General features: G+C 50.6%; 1 long non-coding RNA gene across 1 annotated transcript in view; it reads left to right on the top strand.

The window, feature by feature from the left end:
- The window catches only part of LOC128059472 (uncharacterized), a 160,772-nt gene that overhangs the window by 50,411 nt on the left and 84,541 nt on the right, over nt 1-25,820 (top strand). The gene's annotated exons all lie outside the window — the stretch shown is intronic.

Below are 25,820 nucleotides of genomic sequence, written 5' to 3'. Positions count from 1 at the left end.
TCGTAGATCAGAAGGCAGATCTTGGGTCTTTGCCACTCAGACAGGCTCAGAAAGGCACCCCACCCCCCGAGTCCCTCCTGTGTCAGGGGAGGCTGGGGAGCCGGCAGTTTCACTGTTTCAGCAGATGGAAGAACCTGTTAACCTGCCTTAGAAGCTAATAAAATAAAAAAAAAAATCCCAGTGAGATCATGTCTGTTAAAGCCCTTTGAGCCCTTGAGCTCAGAGGCTGTATTAACGCACGCTGCTTTTATTGCTTACTCAGCAAAAATGTCCCCAGGCTGCAAAGCCTCATTCCCTCCTTCCAGCCCCTTTGCTTCCTTATGCGTTTTCTTTGATGCTTCCTTTGGATCTTGAAGACCTGCCAATTTCCTGGTTCACCCGCTGTACTAGAAGCATATTGTGGGTGCTAATTTCGTGCTGAACCTTTTTTTATTCATTGACTGCTTTGACCCTTACAGCCATTCTACGAAGCTCTGTGTATTCCCATTTTTCAGGTGAGGCAAACGAGGTTTAAATCGGGGAGGTCAGCAAGGTCCCACGGCCTAGAAAGACAGACAGGGTCCCCTTCCAGGTTGTGTATTTTCCGGCTCCTGCCTTGCCAAAGTCTTGCCTGTGCTGTTTTCCTTAACTGGAGGAGAGAAGGACCCTCCTGGAATTGGGCCCTGAGATGATGCTCACAGTATGTGAATCATTTTTGCTGCTAAGGGTGGGCTGGACCATGTCTGTCCTTTTTGTTCTAGAGAATCTTGGCCCTGATTTGTCAAGAGGTCACCCCACTGCACGCCCCTCCCCACGCACCCTGGTGCAGGAACGCCTTTGCTTGACTCTCTGCATGAGATGGACAGACAGGTGGACCTTGAGGTTGGAGACACCAGACTGTGACTTGTCCTGGGAACCTGATCCGGGCCCACCACTGCTGTCTCCAAGGGCAAAAACCAGGCTGTTTGTAATAAATGTCTTTATCAGAGGTTGGCCATGGAGATGAGAGGAGGAATAGTTAACAATAACTAACATTGGTCGAGTGTTCAGTATAAGACAACCAGTCTTCTAGATGCTGTCCTCGTATTTGGTTTGCCAGGAACAGCCCTGGTCACACCCTTCCCATCTTACCATAGGTTTAGCAGGTCATTTGCTCCCATTTTACAGATAAGGAAGCTGAGGCCAGAGCTCAGAGCTGCAAAATTGGGGCTGAAATGCAGATTGCCTGACTCCAGGGTTGAAACGTTCCCTGAGTGTCACATTGTGAGACCCTTTCTGTGTGGATTTCCTAGACAGCTGGGACTCTCTCTCCCCCTACCTTCCTCTCTGTTTTTGGACTAGCCCAGATAGGGGGTCAGAAGCCTTCTGGCACATTCTTTCTCCTTCCTGGTGGAATTTTATCTATAGAAGATGCATAGATAAAGACAAAACTTGGCTAAGGGAGCTGGCTTCCGGGCTTTGGAGAAAACACCCACCAAATTTCAGATAGTAATGATTTTGAATAACTCTTAGTTACTGGCAAAGGGACCGCAAACTTGTGCAAATATGGAAGCAGAATCATGGGCTTTTGTCCTTACTTTGGCAAGGACCCAAGAGAAGGCTTGCCAGGGAGGTCAAGCTGACCCTTTGTCACTCTTAGCCTTCCTTTTGGCCTCAGAATATTCCTCAAGAATCATTATTAGAGGCAAGAGAGGCCTGGCAGTGCCTGTAGAGATGTTTTTTTGATGAGCTCGTATCTAGTTGTGGTGGTGTGTTCGTTGTGACTCAGACTCAGCGTGCAGCCACTTGTACGCGTGTTGTGTCCTCAGGCCCCGCAGACCCCTCCCCAGGGGGCAGTGTGGCATGCATGGCCTGGACCAGAGTACCTCCTGAAGCACAACCCCTCAGATGGAGTTCTCAGAGTCCGCCATCTCTCATTCACATCGTGCAGGGTGGACGGTATGTCTTAATTTGTGATGGCTTGAGATTTGAGAAGAGCACCACAGAGCATGTATCATACTATGTTCTGTGGGCTGAACTGTGTCCCGCCACCATTATCTGTTGAAGCCCTATACCCCAATAGCCCAGAATGTGACTGTATTTGAAGTTAGGGAATTTAAAGAAGTAATTAGGGGCTAAGATGGTTAGATAGTATCCCTGACTCAATAGGAGATATTGGAGGACAGGGGAGCCTGGTGTGCTGCAGTCCATGGGGTCGCAAAGAGTTAGACATGACTTAGTGACCGAACAGCAACGGCAAAGTTAAAATGAGGCCATTAGGGTGGGCCCTGCTCCAATCTGTCTGTGTCTTTCTGAGAAAATTTGGACTTGCAAAGAGACACCAGGGGCGTGCACACAGAGGAAAGACCGGGGAGGACGCAGTGAGGAGGTGGCCATCTAAAAGCTGAGGAGAGAGACCTTGGGAGAATCCAGCCCTGCCTACACCTTGATCTTGGACTTCAGACCTCTGGGACTATGAAGAAGTTAATGTCTATTGTGAAAACCCCCCAGTCTATGGTATCTGATATACTGTGTATCTGGGGCCATGCCATCAACCAAGCTAAGTGTGCTATAGTTAAACATATCCATTTTCATATTAAGTGAAAAAAATCATGTTAGTTCAGTGTTCAAAACTTAAACAATTGAATGTGGATCTTGAGAGTGTCTTAGATCCGGGAATTGTGCACGAGGCTGTATTAGTCATAATTACTGTTTTGCAGATGAAGGCCCAAGCTTACAGAGGCTTAATAACTTGCCCAAGGCATCGCCTTAGTTAATGTGAGAGCTGGATTTGAACCTAGGTAGATGGGCTCCAGAGCTGTGAATTTACATACAACACTCGACCACCTCTTGACAGAGATTGCCTGGGACAGTGGCATAGAGGAGCTTCTGGTGTAGACAAGTGAGTCAGCAATTGCGGTATAGTTAAAATGGAATGTGAGAAGGGTGTCTGGGACTCCTGTTGAAGTGGGGAGAGCCCCAGCTTTGGCTCCAGCACTCAGCTGCTCCAAACTGAGCCCTAGGACTTGTGCCCCAGGGAGGACCGTGCTGAGCCAGGCTGGTGGGACTGGGGTGGGAGCCTGCCCGCAAATGAGCCACGGCTCCCCTGTCTAGCGCCATCAAAGGCTGTTTCTTGGCTGGTGTGGCCGGAGTAGCAGCCCACTGTGTTTGCTCTGGACAGAGCCTGCTCTGTCTTTCCAGACTGTGTGGGGACAGGCAGGGAGCTATGGCAGGGGAAAGCCCAGCCACGTTTTTGCCGTCTTCTCTGCCAGAGGGAAGACACGGCCCTTCAGTTTAGATTTGTTTTCATTAGGTCCTATGTGTCTCTGCAAAAGAATGAAGACAGAGTCTGCTTTGAACCTAAGCTAGAACCCACCTCTTTCTGTAGAGGCTCCTCCTTGTGTATCTGGTTGGTTTCTTTAAAAGAATAGTCATTTGAATTCTAATCCAAAAAGATACTTGCCTTCCAGTGTTCATAGCAGCACTATTTATAATAGCCAAGACATGGAAACAGTCCAAATGCCCATGATGATTGCTTTAAGAAGATGTGGTATATATATGCAATGAAATACTACTCAGCTATAAAAAGGAATGAAATATTGCCATTTGCAGCTTCCAGGATGGACCTAGAAATTATACTAAGTAAGACTGGCAGAGAAAGATAAATATTATATGATATCGCTTATATATGGAATCTAAAAAAGTAATGCAAGTGAATTTATTTATGAGAGAAACAGACCCACAGACAAGGAAAACAAACTTATGGTTACCAAAGAGGAAAAGGTTCAGGAAAAGAGAAAGATGCGGAGCTTAGGATTAACTGTTCCATACTTGTATATATAAAACAGATAAGCAACAGAATTTACTGTAGAGCGCAAGGAACTGTATTCAACATCTTGTAATAATCTAGAATGGAAAAGACTCTGAAATATATATACATATGTACGTATATAACTGAATCACTTTGCTGGATCTTGTAACTAACAAAACAACTTGTAAATCAACTATACTTTAATGAAAAAAATAGTTTTGACTTTCTTAAAAGAAAAGAACTTTCATTTCATAGACTTCACTTTTATGACGGGCACTGTTGTTATCATCATCACCATCATTATTATTATTTTTTCCTTTCTGTAGAAATTAGCCAGCAATGCCGGCCTGGTTGCTTGTGTCTTTTTTTTTTTTTTTTTTTTTTTTTTCTGGTCACACCTTGAGGCTTATGGGATCTTAGTTCCCTGACTAGGGATTGAACTCAGGTCCTGGCAGGTAGACCACCAGGCAATTCTCTTGCATGGTGGGTTTTTTTTTTTTAGTTTATTTATTTATTTTAATTGAAGGATAACTAATTTACGTATTGTGATTGTTTTCGACATATATCAGAATGAGTCAGCCACAGGTATACATATGTCTCCTCCATCCTGAACCAACCCCTGCTCCCCACCTCCCTCCCCACCAATGCTTTTCAAAGAGCATTGGCAGCCTTTCCCCTCCTGACTTGTCAGGGGAGAGCACACCTCAAGCTCAGTTCCCATCCCCAGTCTTCTGGGTGCTTCGGGCCAGGTGTCCAGCCTCCCTGAGCTGCATCTATAAGACAGGGATAACCACGTGCTGTCGCATTTATACAGAGGGGGTAACGGTGCCTACAGCGCCTGCCTGGCAATCCACATTCTCTTCCAGGCCTCCTTCCTCTCTTCTGCTCTGCCCAGTGTCTCAGCGGCTTCTCTCCAGAACCCAGCATAGCTCCCCTTCCAGAGTCTGGACGAGGATGCCCTGAGGAGAGCAAACCCCGATGCTCTTTGTCTTCTACATTTTACCAGCTGTTCCTCTAAGCGTTTGTGTAGCTCATCAACCACGGCCACAGGGCGGCCACCTTCCTACATGCCAGCCCTGTCCAGAAATGGGCCAGTTTTCACAGTAGCCCTCAGAGAAAGGTGCTATTTAGCATCCGCATTTTATAGCTAAAGGAGACAGAGGCCCAGAGAGGCCGATGCATTTGTTCAAGGCCACACAGCGTTTACACAGCAGCAGGAGGAATCAGCCCCAGGTGGCCTGGCTTCATTGCTGGTGCTGCAGCCTGCAGTTGGGCCAGAGCTCGTCTTGTTCCAGGGGTGGCGGCACGCATTGTGCAGCTGATCTGCTGTGATGACCAGCATGGTTCACAGGCAGACACTGTTTCCAGCAGGATGGGGACAGAGGGTACGGGGTGAGGTTCCCAGGTTCCCTGCGGCTCATTGTCCCGTCATGTAAGCCTGGGAGGTGGGAGCAACGGTGTGATCCATGGGCTCAGCCTGTTCTCACATCTTGGCTGTGGTTTCCAGTTCCCTGACACCAAAAGCCCAACTGAGTGATCAAAGCAGACTGCACCTAAAAGAGAGGGTGCGGGGACAAAAGGGGATGACTCGGGTTAAGGGCCGGGGGCGGGGGGGGTGATGGGCAAGGAATCAAACAGAAACGGACAGAGCGGTTGGTTGGCCGAGTGATCTAAGCATGGGTGAGGTTGTAATTCACTCATTTAAGTAAATATAGCTACTTAACACCTTCGGTACCCACCTTAGAAAGCTTTATGCTTTCTGTTTTATTTGATCCTCCCTTCAGGGAAGACAGAGTAGGTTTATAGATCTGCTTTCCAGATGAAGAAACTGAGGTCCAGAAGGGGAAAATAATATCCCAGAGGCTTTAGAGGGAAAGGCAGGATTGGAACCAAGGATTTAGGATCCAAGTTCAAAGTTGAAGTGTGTCTTGACCTTTGAGATCTAGACTCAGGAGATGTGTGCCTCCTATCGCTCAGCGACTCTCAGACTATGACTGCCCGCCTCCTCACTGAATAACAGCAGTAGGCATCAGAATTATGTAGCCACTGGCATGGATACCATGTGTGCCAGGCCCAGTTCTGAGCACCTTACATGTATTGACTCATGGGGCCCTCATAACCTTCTATGAAGCTGGCCCTATCGAAATGGGGACATTGAGGCTCAGAAAGGTGTCCCTGGTCACACAGCTTGTCATCGGCTGTGCCAAGAATGGAGCCCAGCCGTTGGCTTGGGTCCTTATGCTCTTGCCGCTGCCCTGCTGGGGCTCTGAAAGCCGCGTGTTGAGTGGAGTGGGGCGGGGGCACCTCCGAGTCTGTACAAAAGGAAGGGCAGGAAGGGGTGGGGGTGTCTGCTGAGCGCTCAGCCACTGAGTGCATTTGACACCATTCCTCAGGTGGCTTCCTGTCTATGTTCTCATCTTATTCATGCTTTTACTGAGCATGTATTAAGCAACGGGTGGCGCAATGGTAAAAAGAATCCACTGGCCAGTGGAGGAGAGGCTAGAGATGGGGATTCGATCCCTGGAGTAGGAAATGGCCACCCACTCCAGTATTCTTGCCTAGAAAATCCCATGGACAGAGGAGCCTGGCAGGCTACCATCCCTGCGGTTGCAAAGAGTCAGACAGGACTGAACACACACATACACATTAAGCGACTGTGGTCTTCCAAGTATTGCTAGATTCTGAAGCTGCAGAAGGTATAAGACTCAGTTTCTGTACTCAAAGGAGCTCTTCCTTCTTAAGGAGAGGAGGCAGGAAGCCGACATGGGTTCTATGCCGGGTGCTGCTTTAGGACATTACAGACATTCTCCCATGTATTGCTTAGCATCTGAGAACAAGTCAGATGGGAAATGGCAGGAGGGGGTTAGGACCAGGGTCAGCAGGCCCCTCAGGAACCTGTGTTCCTGCTTCTCTACCAGCCCTTCCTCGCCTACCCAAGACCAGGACACAGAAGCCCCAGCGGAATTCTTACTGGGTTGAACTCAGGTTCTGGGAGTTGGCATTCATGTAATTGTCCCTAAAGGGAGGCTTTCTCTGGTGCGTCCATACTTGCCCTGATCTTTTCCACATGCAGCAGATGATTCTTGTTTGGACATTTCTGCACACAGGGATGCTGTCATCTGCAGCAACCCAGGATAACAGAATTCCTGGAAAAATCCCTGATTTCTTTCTGCCAAACAGTTCTCTTCTTCTGCTGGGAGGAATTGACAGAGGCAATCATGATGTCAGTTCCACCTGTCCAGCTTGGCCCCCTGAAATGATGATTAATATTGCAGTTGCCAAGTGGGAAGGGCCTTGGTTGCACCCCTTTCCTTATCCAAAGGAGAAAACAGGCGCTCACGAGCCCCCAAGAGATCCAGGTCACACAGCTGGAGAGGCAGCCTGCAGCAGGAACCAGGATCAGGCCTCGGCGCGGCTCCCTACCATTTGCCTCCCTGGTCTCTCGCCTCCTGGAGGTCTGTAGATAAGAGACACCCTTCCTGGAAGGACAACAGTTTGGGGACTTGGCAGATAAGGCGGAGTGGGTGTGCCTGGCAGGCCCAGAATAAAAGGATTACCGAGAGAAGTTAGGAATGGACCTTCCTTGAGGTCGGTCCTCCAGATAAGGATACTTTTGAAGTTCGGTTGGCAGGAGGTGGGATCTGTGTGGCAGAGCCTGTCGCCCGTGAGCCTTGTGGATGGATGCACCCCGATAGGGAAATCAGCAAGCTCACGATAGGCAGAGGGAACTCTTATCAAGGGAGGCGTCTGCAGAGTTTGCTTTGAGGTACTTCCTTCCTGCCCACTGGCTTCTGGAATCTGTCTCCACTTTGCAAATGCAAAAACTGAGGCATAGATAATCTTTCTCTGTTTTATTGTTTTCTATTTTTTTAAATCCTGATGGAGATGTCATTGTTTAAAATCCTGGGACTCCTCACAATGCTCAATGCTTCTCATTAGGCAACAGTTTAATTGAGCATATACTACAGGCCCTGGGGTGTGCTGCCTTTTCAGAATATGGGAGTAGATTGGATCCTCTCTTTTCCTCTAGGGAACTTTGGTTCTCCTGGCAGGGGAGTTTTGTTTATTTATTTAAACTGTTTATTTTATATTGGTGTATAGCCGATTAACAGGGTTGTGGTGGTTTCAGGCAAACAGTGAAGGTGCTTAGCCATACATATACGTGTATCCATTCTCATCTAAACCTGGCAGGGTGGCTTTAGTTAAGAAATCAGATAATCACAGCAGAAGGTTCGAGGGCAATGCTGGGGATATTGGTTGCCCTAAGCACACAGAGTGTCTCACAGTGTGGACTCAGAGTGGTCAGGAAAGGAAGAAGGGAGCCCAGAGGGGAGAAGGGCAGGAGTTCTTCAGGTTAGAGGGGAGAGAAGAGGGATTTGGCAAGCAGAGACCCGATCCTGGAAAGGAAAGTTCATTTTGCTGAGGGCAGTGGAGAGGAGACAGCTACCTGAGGTTTAACAGGATGAAGCTGGCATTTCAGAAAGCTCATTACCCTGACTGATCAGTAAGACGGGATCAGAGCAGGGGATGAAACTAGCAGTGAGTGCTGATGGGGGCATGCCCTGTTGAGACAGGAGTGGATGGGAAAAGCCCAAGAGAGACAAAATCCCCTGAAGGTGGTATGTGATGAACTTGGGGGTTTACGGGAGACAGAATTAAGTGTGTTGCCACCTGTCTGGCTTAAGCACCTGCACAAATTTGATGCCACACACTGCGTTGGGACATGCTGGTGTGTGTGTGTTGGGGAGAGGATGTGAGACGAGCTGGTGGATCTGGGAGGCCTCCTAATGCAGTGGTGGGTGAGTTGCTGAGGGCTGGTGAGACCCCTGCCCAGGGCCCAGGGCACCAGCCAAGGCTAGGTTCTTGCCAGCAGTTGCATTGAAAGCTCCTGAGACGACCTGCCTCCTTGTCAGTGCTACCTTGGGGGAGCCTTGGGGCCCTCCCCCAGCATACATTTCTCTTCCCCCAACCATTGAATAGCATGAAGGAGTGTTTCGCAAAACAGAAAAGCAAGACCCCTTCCCTTTGCCTGTCATGTTTCTCTTTAGCTTTCTTGTCTAGTCTTTGTAGGAGGGAGCGATGGGGCTCCAGGGTCCGCCTGCCTGGGCCTGACTCCTGGCTTTGGTGGTGACTAGCAGTATAATCTCATGTTCCAGTCTGTGAAATGGGTATGATCATAGCAGCTCTGTGTCTTACAGTTTGGTTGTATGGCCGGGGGACTCCGAGCATAGCGCCTGCCATGTCTTTAGGAGTTTGTCCTTCCCCACACACCCCGCAATACATTGCTTTCCGGCTTGATGGATTTTTAACACTTACTTTCCTTCTTCATCCTTAACTCAGTGCTTTGAGATAGGTGTCTTTAACTCATTGATTTTTAATTTTTTTTTTTAAACTTCCGCTGCATCACTGCAACTCATCCAGTTCTGCTCTGCCCTTTCTTTGTCACTATGAGGGCTGAGGATCAAAGCCTCGCTTAGGGGCCTGGGTTTGTGCATGTGAGCTCACTCCCTTCAGTCCTGTCTGACTCTTGGTAACCGCATGGGCAGTAGCCTGCCAAGCTCCTCTGTCCAGTGTATTTCCCAGGCAAGAATACTGGAGCCGGTTGCCATTTCCTTCTCCAAGGGATCTTCCCAACTCAGGGGTCGAAACTGTTTCTCCTGCATCGCAGGCAGATTCTTTACCACCGAGCCACCAGGGAAGCCCAGGGGCTCAGACCTGCGTCTCCTCTGTCTCAGCTGGATTTTTTTCCCCGTGTTCTGGGAGTTCTTCTCTGTTTTAGTGTCCCACTTCTGCAGAGAAACGGGCTGAGACTTACAGCTGGGTGACTGGCATCAGATCCCCACTGGGGACAGTGTGGACCTTCACCCTGTGGGATCTATGTCTGACCCAGGTCCCTGCTCCTTTCTGTCTCTTTCAAAATCGTGATCTCACCTGGCCCGGAAGCTCCGTCTTCTTCATGGAGATGTCTTTCAAGTTCTGAGATCCGCCACCACTTCCAGGCAGCCTTCTCTTCCCCCTGCCCCAGACTGTCCCTTCTCTGTTGTCCTGGGGTCTGGGACTCCCCTCCATCATTCACTGTCCCTTTGGTAACTGTCTGCTCTTTCCTTCAGCTCTGCATTCTGTGCCAGCAGCTGGGCATCTGCAGTCTTCAGGCCCCTCGGGTCTCTGTCGGTCTCGGGCCCTAGTGAGACATGGTGCCTGCGTGGTGAATAAGTGAAAGCAGTGATTTTCATTAGTTGTTATTGGACAGTGTTCAGTCCTCCTCTCACCCTTTCCTGCCTTCTTGGAGGAAAGCGTGGTACAGCAGTTCCCAGAAGTACGAACCCAGAGGGAATTAGCGCCCTTAGTTTTTATTTTTATTTTCTCACTCAGAAATCTGTCCCCATTTTTGAGCAGCACTTCCAATATTAAGACCAGTTTTTCATACTCTTTCCCCACTTCTGCCTAGTTCTGGGTTCATTTAACAAATGCTCATTCAACAGATACATTCCACACACCTACTATGTGCCAGACCTTCTTAGTACTCAGGACACTTCAGGGAGCGATCTGTTGAGTAGGAAGCTGATGCTGCAAGAAGTCGGGTTGGCCAGAAGCAGAGGCAGCAAGGCCTGGAGTCTGGGTGTCCCGGGACCCCGTCCTGCCCAATCCCTCCACTTTTCGGGCCCTTGGTTTGCATGTATGTGGAGTGAGCGGTTAGATTAAATATATCTTCAGGGTCTTTTCCAGTTCTGGAATTACTGATTCATCCAGCAATGCTCATCGAGGGCTGGGGACAGAGGGGAGTGGAGCCATCTACACCATCAGGGAGTTCTTGGCCAGTGGAGGGGAAACCCAGCCAGAGTCAGGGAGGGAGAGCACAGGTGTAGGGGACAGGGGGGCGGGACCAGCTGGGCTACGGGACTGCAGTCAGGGTGGGGAAGGGGGCAGAGAAAGGTGTGCCTACGCCAGGTCCAAGGACAGCAGCTCCTGCCAGGACCCCTTTTCTCCAGTTTTCCTTCCAGACTCGGGGGCCTTGTCCCCACTGTGGGCCTGCTTCTCGAGGTCAGAGCGGAGGGCAGCAGTTAGTTCATCCAGGAGTGGTCATACCTCTTCTGCCTCATTCTCAGCTCTGGGTACAGCGGCCGACCACCCAAGGCACTGACGGGTCTGGAATCAGATGACAGAGGTTCTCGGGATGCTCTCGACCCCTTTGGGCTTCAGACCTTCATCCCAAGTCATTCCTGCTTCCTTGCTATGTTGGAGGCAAAAGGTCCTGTATCAGTTTTCTGTGGCTGCCCAAATGACTATAAACTCAATGGTCTAAAAGCATAGAAATGGATTCTAATAGTTCTTGAGGTCAGAGCTTTGACATCAAGGTGTTGGCGAGGTCGTGCACCCTCCGAAGGCTCTAGGGGAGCATCTCTGTCTCTCCCAGTGGCTGCAGGCATGCCTTCGCTTGTGGCTGCATCGTCGCTCCGCTCTGCTCCATCTTCCAGCTGGTTAGGGGCTAGCTGGCAATTCTGAGCGCTTGCGGGTGGAGCTTGGGCAGTACCTGCCCATCACTCCTTTCTGAGCTCTGGGTTCTGGTTCTGGTGGGACATGAAAGTCAAGTTCAGGCCATCGTGGGGTGTAGGAAGGACTTCCGGGGAAACCCATTGTCTGTTGGATCTGACCTTGTTTCTTCTACCCTCATAGCAGGTGAACCCTGCACGTGGGGACATCAGAGTGATGTTCCTGTCCCTCAGATGTGCTCAGACTCCTTCCCCTCCATCACGTGGTTCCCTGAGCCATGGCAGGTGTGTAGCCACCTGAGCCAACCGAGTCCCAGACCCCTAACCCCTAGAAGGGAACCCCCACCCCCCCACCCCTCATCAGTAGGCTGATGCTGCCCTGGAAGGCTAATTGGAGGAGGTACCACCTGACAGTTCCTCGGGTAATGAGTGTTTGTTTCTGGAGGCTCCTGGGACATCACTCCGGATGATTGTAGGTTGTATGCTTTTCAGGATGGGTATCCACCCACCGTGATGGAGGGAGAGGTCACAAGGAGGGCAGGGCCTTTCCTCCAATGGAAAACCAGATCTGAGGCCTCCAGTGAGAGATCAGGAATGAACTGGGCATGAATTGGGAGGCAGGGTGTTTAATATCCAGTGGGCTTGGAGGAGGGGTCAAGGGAGGAGAGGGCTCAGGCTTTAGTCTGTGAAGCCTGGGTCTCTCTCTCCTCCCCTCTCCCTACATCTCCCAAGCCCCAGGGGCACGAAGTACACTGGAAACACTATTGGTGGAGGGACTCAGGTGGGGGCCACCCCTACAAAGGGGGATGGTCACCATCAGATGTGTGTTCTGGACCAAACCACAGGGTCTGCACGTGGCCCTGCCCAGCCCCCACCAGGCGGCTGGATCTGGCTAGGTCCAGAGCGTGCTCCATGGTCCAAGAACAAGGCCACTTCGGGGAAGGTTCACACTGGCTTTCCCCTGCCTCCACTGACACGTCTCCCAAGGAAGGGACAGCTTCCGCAGTCACTGCCACCCCTTCCATAATGACAAAAAGGAAGCGTGCCCCTCTCAATCTCAGGCTCATACATCTTGGTGAGGAGAGGGGCTCACACACGGGGGTTCTGAACTCGCCCAGCAGGGTGCTTGGGAGGTCTGTGAGCACACGCAGCCTTCGTTTATGGACTAGAGAAGTCAGTGTGCTCAGTTTACCACAGCTAACAGTTACTGATCCTGTGGTTCTGCTTGGACGCTTCCTCGAGAGGGGCTTCACAGGCCTGCCATCCCTCTGCCTTGGAGCCCGGTCCTTCTCCATGTTCCCCTTTGTTCACGTGTCTGCCCAGCCAGCAGTCACACAGGAGTGTGGGGCTTGAGAAACGTTTGTGGAAAAACTGCCTGGCCGACTGGACCAGCGGATTTCACGGTTCTCTAGATGGCAGCTGGGGAGAAGCTGGGGGTCTTTCAGAGCCGGGCGGAGCCTCCTGTAGACACCCAGGACTACATACACCTTTCCAGGGGTACCTGCCTGCCTGGCCTCTGGGGGAACAGGCTCCGTGCTCAGCTGTTCCTTCAAACAGGTACGGAGATCTGGGGGCCTCTGTGGTTCTGGATCTGGGTGTCTCTTGAGCACAGAACTCTGGACCCACTGTAGAGTAGGGTGGGGGCAGCCCCCTTTCAAAAATACCATTAGGAAGAGGAAAACGGGTCTGGGCACAGAATGAGTAGCAGTCTTCACTAAAGACTCTTTTACCCTTTTCTGTATTTTGTCTTGTGAGTGACTTAGCTCTTCAGAAACGTTGGTGTGTTGCTGTGAATACAGCAGTTCAGAGTTCCAGAGCTGGGCGCCAGGCCGGCACGTGCGACCCCTGTGGTCTTACAGACATACTGTGCATCTTCGCTTCGTCAGAATTCATTCTGTGTTAGGGACTCCGCGTGTCCCCATTAACTGAAGACACTGGGAGGTCACAGCTAACCCGGACGATGGTTTTAGTGAAAGCAGACCAGGGGAGGTTGTGAATGGGAGGAAGTGGTAAAGGGGTAAATCAGGTGGGATGTGTGCCCCATAAAGACGCTTTCAAATCCTAACCCTCAGTATCTGTGAATGTGACCTTATTTGGCAGTAGGGTCTTTGCAGATGTCACTGAGTTAAGATGAGGTCGTATTGAAGTAGGGTGAGCCCTAAGTCCAATCCACAGTGCTTTTGACGAGAAAGGACATACACACACACACACGGGGACAAAGGCCATGTGAGGACAGAAGCATATTAGACCTCATGTCTACCAGCCAAGAAGCACCAAGAATTGCCAGCAAACCAGAAGCTGGAAGAGGCTGGCAAGGATGCTGCTGTAGCATCTTCTAAGAGAGCACGGCCCTGCTGACACCTTGATTTTGGGCTTCCGCCCTCCGGAACCGTGAGAGATTTGAGTTTTTTAATCCACCTGGTTTGGGGTCACTTTTTAAGGAAGCTCTAGGAGCCTAGCACGGAGGGGAATCCCATCCTGTCCCCAGGACCCCGTTTAGAGCCTGCAGTTCTAAGTTTGTAAGTGCACTTCCCGACGTGCCTCTGCTGCGAGATCTGGCACTCCCTCACTCATTCACTCATTATCATTGGGCAGTTAGAATGTCGTGGGATCTGTCTTGATATCTGCTGAAAGCCCTTCTTCCTTGTCCTACTCTCCAAATCTCAGCCTATCGTTTGCTTCAACCAGGCGGTGGCCCCATCCTCTGGCTCTCTTCTCATTCATGCCTTCCTCCTTGGCTTCCCTGACTTACCTGAAACCTCTGCATCCATCTCAGGGGCAGGCCCCTCCCAAGATGCCTTCTGAGACCTCTCAAGGGCTCCTCACCCCCGCTCTGAAGCCCAGCTGGCCTCTGAGTTGGACTACCTGTGGCTCTGGTCCTCAGCCTGGCATCGGTCTTGCAGACGTGTCTCCTGGCTGACAGTGAGCACCCGGCAGACACTTTCTCATTGACTCCTCACGGCAGCTCTGGAAGGGGGCTCCTGTTTTCAGCCCTGCCCTGCAGAGGAGGGCCCCAGAGGGGTCAGCCTGGGTCATAGCAGGTATGCAAACAGATGGCTTTCATACCCAGGTCTGGACCGCACAGGCTGCTCCCTGAAGCCCATTCCTATGGCTCTCAACCTGTGCCCAGCCCCTGCGGGAGGTGGCCCTGGTCCTCATGGCTTAGACAGGTTTGCATGGCTACTTGATCTGTCTAGGGTTGTTTATGAGGGATTTAGGAATATATGATTAAGTGAGCTCTTGAGGGAGTGGATTGTATCTTTACTCATGGAGAGTCTCTGGCCCGCTGCCCTGGGCTGGCAAAGAGCAGGAGCCCAGTGATGCAGGCGACTGAAGGGAAGACTCAGAGGAGGAGCAGCCATGGAGCCAGGGCACTGTGGTGTCGCACAACAGAGCCTGGCTCCTGGAACCCCTGAGACGCCAAGATCTGGCTCTGTCACATGACCTTGGGCAGAGTAGCTGCCCCCTCGTGCTTCACCTTCCTCTTCTGTAAAGTGGGGATAAAAATAGCATCAGCCCCAAAGTCTGCTCTGAAGGTTCCGGGCGTTAACTGGGGTGAAGTGGACAGAAGTGGTCGTCAGTGTGATGGAAACGGAGGCTCTCGGATGGAAGCTCGGGCAGCGTCTATTGAGGCTGCTTTAGGAATGGAGACGGAAGAGCAGCTTCCTGGCCTTTGAACAGCCAAGCAGTGAGACCTCCGGGCAGGTCCGAGTGTGGCAGACGGTCTACAAATGTCTCTTTTTTTCAGGCACAGCCAGACCCAGCACCCTGGTGCAGCTCCCTGCCCTGGGAAGGGAGGGAGGGCGGGCGTTCTGGTCCCAGGGCCGTCCTGCAGACTCATCGGCATCTCTTACTGCACCGCTGGGGCCGAGGTGGAGGCTGCAAGGCCTGGAAGCCTGCATGCTGGGGGAGGAACGTTCATGTTTCGCACAGGAAGAAAGGTCGCTGTATCTCCCTTTAGTGGCATTTCACAGCAACCGCAGCTCCTGCCACATTGATCAAGAGGCTGGCCCGGAACACTCTCCCAGGCCCCCTGAGGGGAAGGCTGTGCCCATTTCTCAGATGAGGGTGTGGTGTGGTTCCCCTGCACGAGACACCTGCCTCCTCCAGAGATGCTGGGCTTACCTCCTCTGAAGTCAGTGCCCCTCCTGGAGGCTTGTCTGCTGTCCCTGTGGCAGGGATGCTTAGCGAGTCTGCTGATGTGGGGAAGGAGGCCGTGGGTGGCTGGAGCATTTGTAACCACTCCCAGCCCATCATTGTCGCTGTCTGCAATGTTCAGGTGCTTCCTAGAGGTCACTGCAGGGCAGGGCACTCAGCTGGTCCACTCCACTGCCTTGCAGGAAATCACCAGGTTGAGCAGGAGGGCAGAAAAAGCAGGGGAATTTCTTGGCATCTGCCCATCACTCAGAAAGTGCTTGATTCTCTGAAAGGAGCTGCTGAACTATGGCCTGAATCGATGAAGAAAAACTCCTGCCTCCTGCTGTCTCAGGCTCAGGGCTCTGGAGGGGAAATCACTGGTCACTCCCACCCAATCAGATGTGCCCCAGGCCAGTGGCCTGGTGGATTCAGCTTTACAAAACAGCTGTACCAAGGTCCCTGCCCACAGGGAATCGGATATAATTGTGCTGGAAGGAACTGGGGCATCTGTGCTTTTTGAAGCAACCAGGTGATTCTAATGTCAGCCCAGGTTGAGCTGCATGGGGTCACTTACAAGCGTGCCCTCCCTCACCACATAGGGGCATGTGGTTCGTGAAGACCTCCCACAAATCTGCTAGACAGGAGACTCCAGAATAAGACTGATGAAAGCGAGGAGTGAGTGAGCGCCCGCAGGTGCCAGGCGCTGTGCTGAGTGTGTGTACTGCTCCCAGTCTTCATCATGCCTGTCTGAAGAAGGCTCTGGAAAATCCCCATTTGATGGATGCAGAAACTGAGGTCACAAGGGTGAAATACATATCCAAAGGTACAGGACTGGTAGGGTTGGAGTTGGGCTTGTCCAACTGTGACTTCACAATGCTGACGGCTGACTTGACTGCCCCTGCCTGTACTGGGAGTGGTGGGGACAGCTGTTCACTGAGATTGCTGTGTGCTCTGGGAATCCCATCTGGGTCCGACCCTATAGAAAATGAAAGTTCCATGTGACCTCAAGCACCACGTATAGAAACTGGTCTAGGTTGCCTTTTTGAGAAATACCTCATTGAAGAAATTCAGTATTTAAATGATGTCTAGGTTTCTGAGCAGTGTTTTATGTTTTAGGAGGGTGGGTATTTACATATACACAGATCCAGGGGTTTCTATTCCTGTTTGAGTGCCGTGGGTGTGGCGGAGAGGAGGAAGACTGACTCTCAGAAAGCTCAGATGATCAGATACTGCCGGATGCTCTCTGGGGACTGGAAGGTGACGTTGCTGATACGTGGCCCCGTGGCCGCCTGTATTTTCCATGCTCTGCTTAGAGATCACAGTTTCTTTGTGTTGATCTTCAGATGCCTCTGGGTTTGATCATTTCTCATATCTTGAGTGCTGTTTCTAATGCCCTAGAGTTCTGCTCACTCCTTTTCCATCCATTAGTGAAGTTTTACCAGTGAAAATCATCATTATTGTTGTCATCTGTTGCACAGATAATGTTGTGATTGCAAAGAACAGAAATGGATTAGAAAAGGAAATCGCTAACCACTCTCCCCTTAACCAATCAGATTGTTTTCAGACATCTGATATGTCTGTCCATATATTAACACTGTTGCTGTTTAATCACTGAGTCATGTCGGACTCTTTCAGGACCCCATGGACTGCAGCTTGCTAGGCTCTTCTGTTCGTGGGATTTTCCAGGCAGGAATACTGAGGTTGCCATTTCCTTCTCCAGCGGATCTTCCCAACCAGGGATCGAACCCACATCTCCTGCATTGCAGGTGGGTTCTTTACTATGAGCCACCTGGAATATAAGCATAGATGCCTATATAGTGCCTTGATATAGGCAAAGGTGTAGGGAATATTCTGTAATCTGACATTATATCCTAAGCATTTGGTTCAATCACCTTACTAATGATCATTTGTTTTAAAAGTTCGTCATGTTCTAAACCAGTGCTGTGTTGTTAAAAATGAAGGTCCCTAGGAGTTTGCTGTAATACTTAAGGGTGCTCTGAGATGCTTTGTGCGTATGACTCTTCTCTTCTTGGAAATTCCTTTGGACACATTCTCAGCAGAAGGATTATTGAGTCAAAAGGCACAGTTTTATGAGTTTGATGAACACTGCCAAATTATTCTCAAATAAGGTTTTTTGACGCTCTTCCCATCAATGTGTGGAACTGCCCGATTCACCACAGCCTCATCAACACGCGGTATTATTAGCTGAAAAAAATTATAATTCAATCGATGCAGAACAGTTCTCTCATTACATTTATACTTTTTTATCCTTAATGAGGCCAATTATTTTTTCATCTGCTTGTTTACCAACTCTCTTGGGGAGTGCTGATGTTGGCTCCTCCTGCAGCCAAATTCATGATTTTCCATGTGAACGCCTTCAAGTTGAGCCAGTTGCAACTCAGTCTTTACTGAAAATGAGTGAGCTTCAAAATCGAGCCTTTGTGTGAACTGCTGATCAGCACACGGGCTTCTGGGTTTGGACGCTGGGGCTGAAACCCCCTGCTCCTCCCGTGTGTCATGGAGTTCTGCTTGCAGTCTGCACTTGCCCCTGTAGTCTTCATGACTTCAGACATCAGACTTGTTCCCCTAGATTTGTCTTCGGAACAAGGCAAGATTTGTCTTCGGAAAGCTTTGCAACATAGTCTTTCAACTATTTTTGGGCTTCCTAGCTTTAAAAAAATAAAAAATGAAGAAAAGTCCCTCTGTTTCCTGTTAAAAGTTGCTTTATTTGTGGTGCTGTTTGTGTTTCTAGATAGCTTTCTCTGATTTTCTTACTTCTTCACCTCACCACATCCTGTGGGGCTGGGAGGCTCCTCCAAGCCCTGTTTAGCTCTGCCTGTCTGTCATTGGTGCCTGGCGTCCTCACCTGGCTCCCCAGCTGGAACCTTCCTCCCTGGGATGGCAGAGGCCAGTCGGGAGACGCCAGGATGGATATTAAAGAGCCTTGTTGTCCCTAATGAAGAGCAAGGCTTACATTGGTAGGAGAGCCTGCATTCAACATAGGGGGAATAATTGTACGGGAATTGGAAATTCAGTTTAGACTTAGAGCATCTTAGGGTGAAAAGGAACCTCCTGTCCTTCTCTGGAGCAGGACTCCCACCTGGGAGGTGGGTTCTTCTTAGCCCACGTTGTGCAGGAAGAAAGTGATAGAGCCCAGATCACTGAACAGGATGGGCTGTCTGCCTGAACTTGAGCTTTACTGCCTCCCTGCGACCTGTACCTTCACCCTGAGACTCAGCATTCCCCTGGAGGTATGTCTCCTCTGCCTTCCACCTGTGATGGCCCCAACCTTGGGCTCCCAGTTCAGGGATGAGTCATAGGCCAAAGTCATCTGTGTTTTCTAGAATATACTGTACTGCATAACAGATAGCTTCTGGGACATCACTCATTTCATAATTTTCCCAAGTAAGCTTTATCCCTTCCATGTAGTCCTCATCACTTGCTCTTGTTTGCACAAACACCAGCCTCCCATTTATTCCATTTCCCCTGGCACTGCGATCTGTTTCCCCAAGCATCATCCTCAGAGAGGAGGACTCCCGCTGGGTGAGGTGGGTCCCTGGGTGAAGATGACCCCCGTGATCTGTATATTTCCTAGGAGGACTGAGTCTGGCATCTGGGGTTCTCCCGTGTTGATTCTGCCCTGGAGGCTGTTTTCCCAGAACAGAGCCTCTCCCAGCTCCCCATCTACTAGGAATCCCAAGCAACTGCCTACAACATGAACGATGGATGACTTAAGAGATCTAGCATCAGTCCTGAAGCTTTGGTTGCAAACACCTCAGCTTCATGACCTTGATGGCTTCCTATGGCTGTAAGATTACGTCTCCAAACTGCAGTGTGCAGGACCTTCCATCAGTGTTACTTCCCCTGGTACTGGGAAGTCACAGCTCAGACTCATGCTGGTGGATGCTATGGTTGTGGAAGGCTTCCCCTACCTTATGTCCTGGACTGTCCCAGCAGCCTGGTGAGAGAATGGTTATGTACTGGGTATCTGACAAGCAGTGAGATCCCAACTGGCTGATGTTAGCGCCTCATTTCTCTTGTTTCATACGCCTTCTTAAATCTCTTCTTTAAAGCGGTTGATCACAAGTCACCTTCTCTAGGGAGTTCTCTGTGAGTGGCTTACTTGTCATCTTCATCATGTGAATGTTTCTCAAGGACCATGGTAAATGCTTACACAGATTATGAAATTTGACTTATTCCAAGTCTTTATCTTTCATTAGTTGTCTAGCTGCTTAAGTGTGACTGCCTTGTTCAACCCAATGTATCTGTTTATATATCCATTGATCCATTCCACAATCACTGAATCAGTCAGTGGAGCTCTTTTCCTGTTTTAGGTGCTAAAGAACATAGATGAGGAGTATGTCTCTTCCTTAAGGATCTGGGACTCATCACACATTAAAACAACTACAGATGTTTGCTAATTCACAGCTCTCCTTTATCAATCGAAGCCCTGAGCCTGGCGTTGGCATCCTTGTCAGTAAGCATGCTAGGGAAGCTGTTCCCCACCAGGGATGGTCTGTTCACTTGCCTGGTCCTGAAGCCTTCATCCTGGTGGCACAGGGCCTGATCATCATTCACGAGAACCATTTGCTGGTAGTTGGGTTTCCTGGGAAGCGGATGCTAATGTTGTTCTTGTTCACTCGCTAGATCGTGTCTGACTCTTTGTGACCCCATGGACTGTGGCACTCCAGGCTTCCGTCCTTCACCATCTCCCAGAGTTTGCTAAGATTCATGTTCATTGAGTCGGTGATACTATCTAACCATCTCATCGTCTGAGATGGGATGCTTATTACGGGGTGCCTTTGGGATCAACAGCTATGAAACTGATGGAGAAGAAATCAAGATGGAGCAGAGGGAGAAGCTGAGCAGGTAGAATGACTAACCAAGACCCCAGGCCATCCTCTAGGAGCCCTGGTGCCAGAATGGCCTTTCAGGATTGTCCAGAATCGAGATGAGGATTGGTCAGTCATGGTTTGAGGGCTCCCTTGGGAGGGGGTGCCACCTTGAGCAAGGCAGTGTCTTCAGCCAAGACGGTCTCCAAAGAGGGCCAAGAAATGAGGCCATCTTCCGCTAGCATGTTTAGCAGTTGCTTTGGTGATGGCTGGATGGATCGATGTCTGCTTTGTTCACCATTTTATTCCTGGTACCCAGCAGTGACAGAATTTATTTTCCTGGGCTCCAAAATCACTGTGGATGGTGACTGCAGCCATGAAACTAAAAGATGCTTGCTCCTTGGAAAGAAAGCTATAACAAACCTAGACAGCATATTGAGAAGTGAAGACATCACTTTGCCAATGCAGATCCGTATAGTCAAAGCTATAGTTTTTCTAGTGGTCATGTATGGATGTGAGAGTTGGGTCATAAAGAAGGCTGAGAACTGAAGAACTGATGCTTTTGAACAGTGGTGCTGGAGAAGACTCTTGAGAGTCGTTTGGACTGTAAGGAGATCCAACCAGTCCAAGACTGATCTAAAGGAGATCAGTCCTGATTATTCATTAGAACAACTGAGGCTAAAGCTGGAGCTCCAATACTTTGGCAACTTGATGTGAAGAGCCAACTCATTAGAAAAGACCCTGATGCTGGGAAAGATTGAAGGCAGGAGGAGAAGAGGGTGGCAGAGGATGAGATGGTTAGATAGCATCACTGACTCCATAGATATGAATTTGAGCAAACTCCAGGAGATGGTAACAGGGGAGCTGGCGTGCTACAGATCATGGGGTCACAAACAGTCAGCCCCCAATATTTTGGGGGCTGGAATTGCTCAAACTTTATATAAAGCGTGATTAAGTCATCCAGCAAGTATTGACTATTTTAGCAATAATTTTTGAGCATCTGTTATATACCAGGCACTATTATTGTGCTTTTGGAGTTTATAATCTAGGGGGTTTGGGGTGGGTGGTGGTTCAACTAGGCTTCCTGGAAGAGGTGACATTCAGTCTAGGGGTGTGACTTCCTGGAAGGTGGGCCCTGGCCCAGTGTTGGACCCAGTGTTTCCTTGGCTCCCTAGGAGATGACATTTTGAGATGGAGAGTGAACAGGTAAGGGATGTTTTTCTCAGGGAGAGGGGACTCTCCATCCAGCCCACCTGTAGGGGCACCTGTCCGCCATGGGAAATTCCCTGCTCGGCTTGCGTCCACTGTTGTTTGAACTCCCAGTAGCCTGGAACTTCCCCAGGGGTCCCATTGGCCCAGTGACTTTTGAGTAATTGGAGAGCAGAGGGACCACTCTTGTAAGCTGAGTGGAAACATATTTTCTCCTTTGTGAGTCACCAAAAACTACAGCCCTGCGTAGTTGCTTTTTTTTTTTTCCTGTATGTAAATCAGCTGTCATTAGAGTTCAGGAAGTTGAGACTCTGAGCAAGAAGGGTGAGATGGAATCAGTGAATTTTAGATCTGAAAGCAACCTAGAGGTTGTGCGGTCCAACTCCTTCCTTTTGCAAGAAGCCCCTAGTGGGGAAGGGACTTACAAGGTCACCTAGCAGACTTGGAGAGAGGGCCAAGGTGTTTGACTCCCTGTAAAGCATTGGCTGGTATATTTGGTCGTCTCTTCCCAGTCCACTCACTGCCCCATGGGACGCCAAAATGCACTCCCCAGCCTGGCCCACGGCAGGTTGTTTTTATCTGCATGCGTCGTCACCAAGTGATCTGAGAGGCTGTTACGGAAAGCGATAGCTTTGATGTTCTGGGTGACAAGACCCAAGTACCGTGGCAGGAAGGGAGGTTTTGGGGGTTTGGAGAATCGAAAACTATTTACCTTGGGGTTGATTTAATAATTTTACATCTTTGGGGTGGAAGGGGTGGTGAGAGAAAGTTGGATGCAAGTGCAGCTATGAAAAAGCGAGCTTGGGGTGGAGGGTTAGGAAGTAAAACACTGTCGGGCTCCAGGGAAAGCAACCCAGTAAAGGGTGACCCTCCAGAAGGCTCTTCCTCCCCTGGCTGCCACCACACCCTCTGTTTTGATGGGAGGATTTGCACGGTACTTTACAGTTTACAAAGCATTTTCACAGATACCTGCTTCCATCAACACACGGGGCAGTGCTTTCCAATTCCGTCTGTGCCCACACTTTTGCACCATTTTGGGGGAGCTTGCCTGGAAATCCAGGCATCTGTGACTCCAGTTCCTTTCTTCCTGGGACAGGGACAGGGTGGGTCCTCACTCTCCTTCCTGGGGGAAGCATAGGGCTTAGGAGCTGTTTCTGTGCTCCCTACCAGCCTCTCCCCTTGCAGAGGTCTTGAGCATGGTTTCCAAGCACCCTGTGCCTTTGTTTCTTGAGCTGTAAAATGGGCAACCTAAGAGCCACCCCCTGGCTGAGGGCTCTGCCCAGTTCCTGGCGCTGGAGGTAGAGAACTCGGAGGGGATTAGTTCAGGCGATGTTCCCACCTTGCTCTCATAGCAGCTCTGCAGTTCCAGGGACCTATGGGCTGGTCTCTTGGCGACCAGATCTCAGCATCCTCAAATATAATGGATGCTGCTGCTCCTTCTGGGTCTTTAATCATTCTGGTCCCTGCACCTCTGAAAGCAGGAGGATGTGTGGTAAGTGACAGCTGTGTATGGGGCCATGGCATTGTCAAGCAGGCACAGAAGGGTTGATCCTCAGAGCAGACTCTCACCGGAACTGGGTCGATTTCTTTTTCTCCCTGTATATTAAAAACAACATCAAGGAAACCTTTTTGAAGAGATAAGTCATTCACAGGACAAAACAGAAGGGATAAAAGTGTTTTTGATTAGGACACTTACCCATCCTATCCCCAGATCCTTTTTTCTCCTCACTGATGACACTGATATCCCCAGTTGGCTGGGTCCCCCAGAGATCATCTGGATGTTGCTGAAGCTGCTTGAAAAGGAAGGTGTGTTTCTGTGACCACATCTCCAAACAGGGATTGGGCATCAAGTGTATACAGTGCAGAGCAGCCCTGCCTGGAGAACACAGGGCAGGGAGCCTGGGTCTCAGGCCCCTTGTAGCTGCACTGGGGCCTCAACCTCGTAGTGTACGGGGCTGGCACCTCAGCTTCAGGGGCAGGATGGGCTTGATGCTGGCTGCTCCTTGGCCTGGAGTGCCAGCCTCCTTCTTGCCTGTGGAAATCCCATGGATGCAACCTGGGCTCATCCCAGCTCACTCATGCCCCAGATTAAAACCCGGACAGGAGCCTCCCTCCAGCCTCATTTTCCCACAGTGCAGAAGAAGAATGTTGTTGCTCAAGTCTCTCACTCAACTCATATCCAACTCTTTGCGACCCCATGGACTGCAGCATGCCAGGCTTCCTAGTCCTTCACTATCTCCTAGGGTTTGCTCAAACTCATGTCCATTGAGTCAACAATGCCATCCAACCATCTCATCCTTTTTTGCCCCCTTCTCCTCCTGTCCTCAGTCTTTCCCATCATCAGGGTTTTTTCCAGTGAGTCAGCTCTTCACATCAGGTGGCCAAAATATTGGAGCTTCAGCATCAGTCCTTCCAATGACTAATCAGGACTGATTTACTTTAGGATGGACTGATTTGATCTCCTTGCTGTCCAAGGGACTCTCAAGATTCTTCCCCAGCACCACAGTTGGAAAGCATCGTTTCTTCGGCGCTCAGCCTTCTTTATGGTCCAGTTCTCACATCCATACATGACTCCTGGAAGGGGAATAACAGTAGAATTTGCCCAAAGCATTCTTGTGGGGATCAGATGACTCCAGATGCAGACAACTCTCGCAATGCTGCGTGGCATATAGCAAAAGTCAGTCGTGGCTGCGCTGGTCCCTGCTGATGCTGCCTTCCTCCTCCCCCTGCCCCCCCGCACCTCCCCGTCCCCACCGCCCGGCTCGCTGCTGGGTGACAAGGATGTGGGTCCTCCAAGCCTGGCCCTGGGGGCTTGGCAGTAAAAGTAGCCACCCATCTGTCTTTCTTTTTCTTGGCTGGAGTGGTGGTGGTTCCTTTGTAGTACCCTGGTGGCTCAGATGGTAAAGAGCCTTCCTGAAATGCAGGAGACGTGGGTTCGATCCTTGGCTGGGGAGGACCCCCTGAAGAAGAGAATGGCAACCGACTCCAGTGTTCTTGCCTGGAGAATCTCACGGACAGATGAGCCTGCTGGGCTACAGCCCATGGGATCACAAAGGATTGGACACGACTGAGCAACTAAACCAACATACAGTGAATCGGAACACTTTTACGTCTGGTTTTGGTGGGAAAACGCTGTGTTTTGGGCCTGCACAAATGGTCTGTACTAGACCTTTAGGCCTGTTCCTGCCTTCCTCTTCCTCAGCTCTTGGTCATCTTTCACTCGAGTGTGATTTGAGAATGGCAGGAAAAATTACAAGGATCATTTCCAGGCCAGAAGGCCATGTGCAGTTGCTCACTTCATGGCCGGCTTCCTGTCTCCTGCCAAGAAGCCCAGGGCTCTGCCTGTGGGGTGGCTGGTCCTGGCTGCCATCCGTGTGCCCAGGTGGCCTTGCTGCCCAGGCAGCTTCCAGGTGGCATTGGGGCCGGCTGCCCGGTGACAAGGTGGCCTTGCTCACAGCGGAGCGAGTGATTAATTATCCAGTGCTGTATGTCACACTCTATGCTCCTTGCCTTCTCGTTGGAGAAGGGATGATGGTATGCTTCCTTTCTTCAGGCAGTGGATAGGAGGAGACACTCTGGAGCTGTGATGCAGAGCAAGGGAGGTCCCCGTCGAGGAGCTGGGGTCTGGGCTCCCATCTGTCTCTCACTTCCTCGGGACCTTGGTGGGTAGTGGATCTGCCTGGCACGGGCACTCAGGCTCCCCATTCATCAGGGCCCAGCGCTGGGCCCAGCAGTGATGTTCCTCCATCCCGAGTGACATCAGGGAAGTATTGTCGGCATCCGCACGGAAGCCCGTGGTCCCCTGGTTCAGGCTCAAGCACAGAGCATCTCCAAGAGCCACAGTGCAGGTGAATGTCTGTCCTCTGGACAGAGTGTCAGGCCGGAGGATCCAAGAGCAGCAGCCCCCTCACCCTTCAGACCCCGGCTCCTGGCCTCTCCGTCACCCCCCACCCCGCCCCCTCTTCTGCTGAGCTTACCAGATCCCTGGGAGAAGTGGCCCTGCACGTGCTGTCACCCTGGGCCAGGCCTGTCTCCTTTCCCCTCGGCTTGTCTCTCTGTGACCGCCCTGCCTGCTGGCTCTGGGTGCCGAGGTTGTGACCCGCCCACTCTGGCCCCCGGCCACCCAGGCCGCTGTCTCACCATACTCCGGCTGGGCTGACTCTCGGGGAGAAAGTTAGAAATTTCAGTGCCTTCATTTCCACAGAACATTGCTCCATGTGTGTGGTTTAAAACATTAATTAAAAACATTGATCAGTCTGGCTGCCTCGGAACGAGGTTCTTTTTCTGCAGGAGCTGATGTTCTTGTTCCCGCAGGTTCCTTTTGAGGATGGGGTGGGGGGAGCACGCAGAACCGGCACTTCAGCTGCAGATTTGCTGGTTGGT

This window comes from Budorcas taxicolor, chromosome 14, assembly GCF_023091745.1.
Source record: "Budorcas taxicolor isolate Tak-1 chromosome 14, Takin1.1, whole genome shotgun sequence".
NCBI classification, from domain to species: domain Eukaryota; kingdom Metazoa; phylum Chordata; class Mammalia; order Artiodactyla; family Bovidae; genus Budorcas; species Budorcas taxicolor.
Note: the sequence above shows the minus strand (reverse complement) of the source record. Positions and strands in the feature narration are given on the sequence as shown.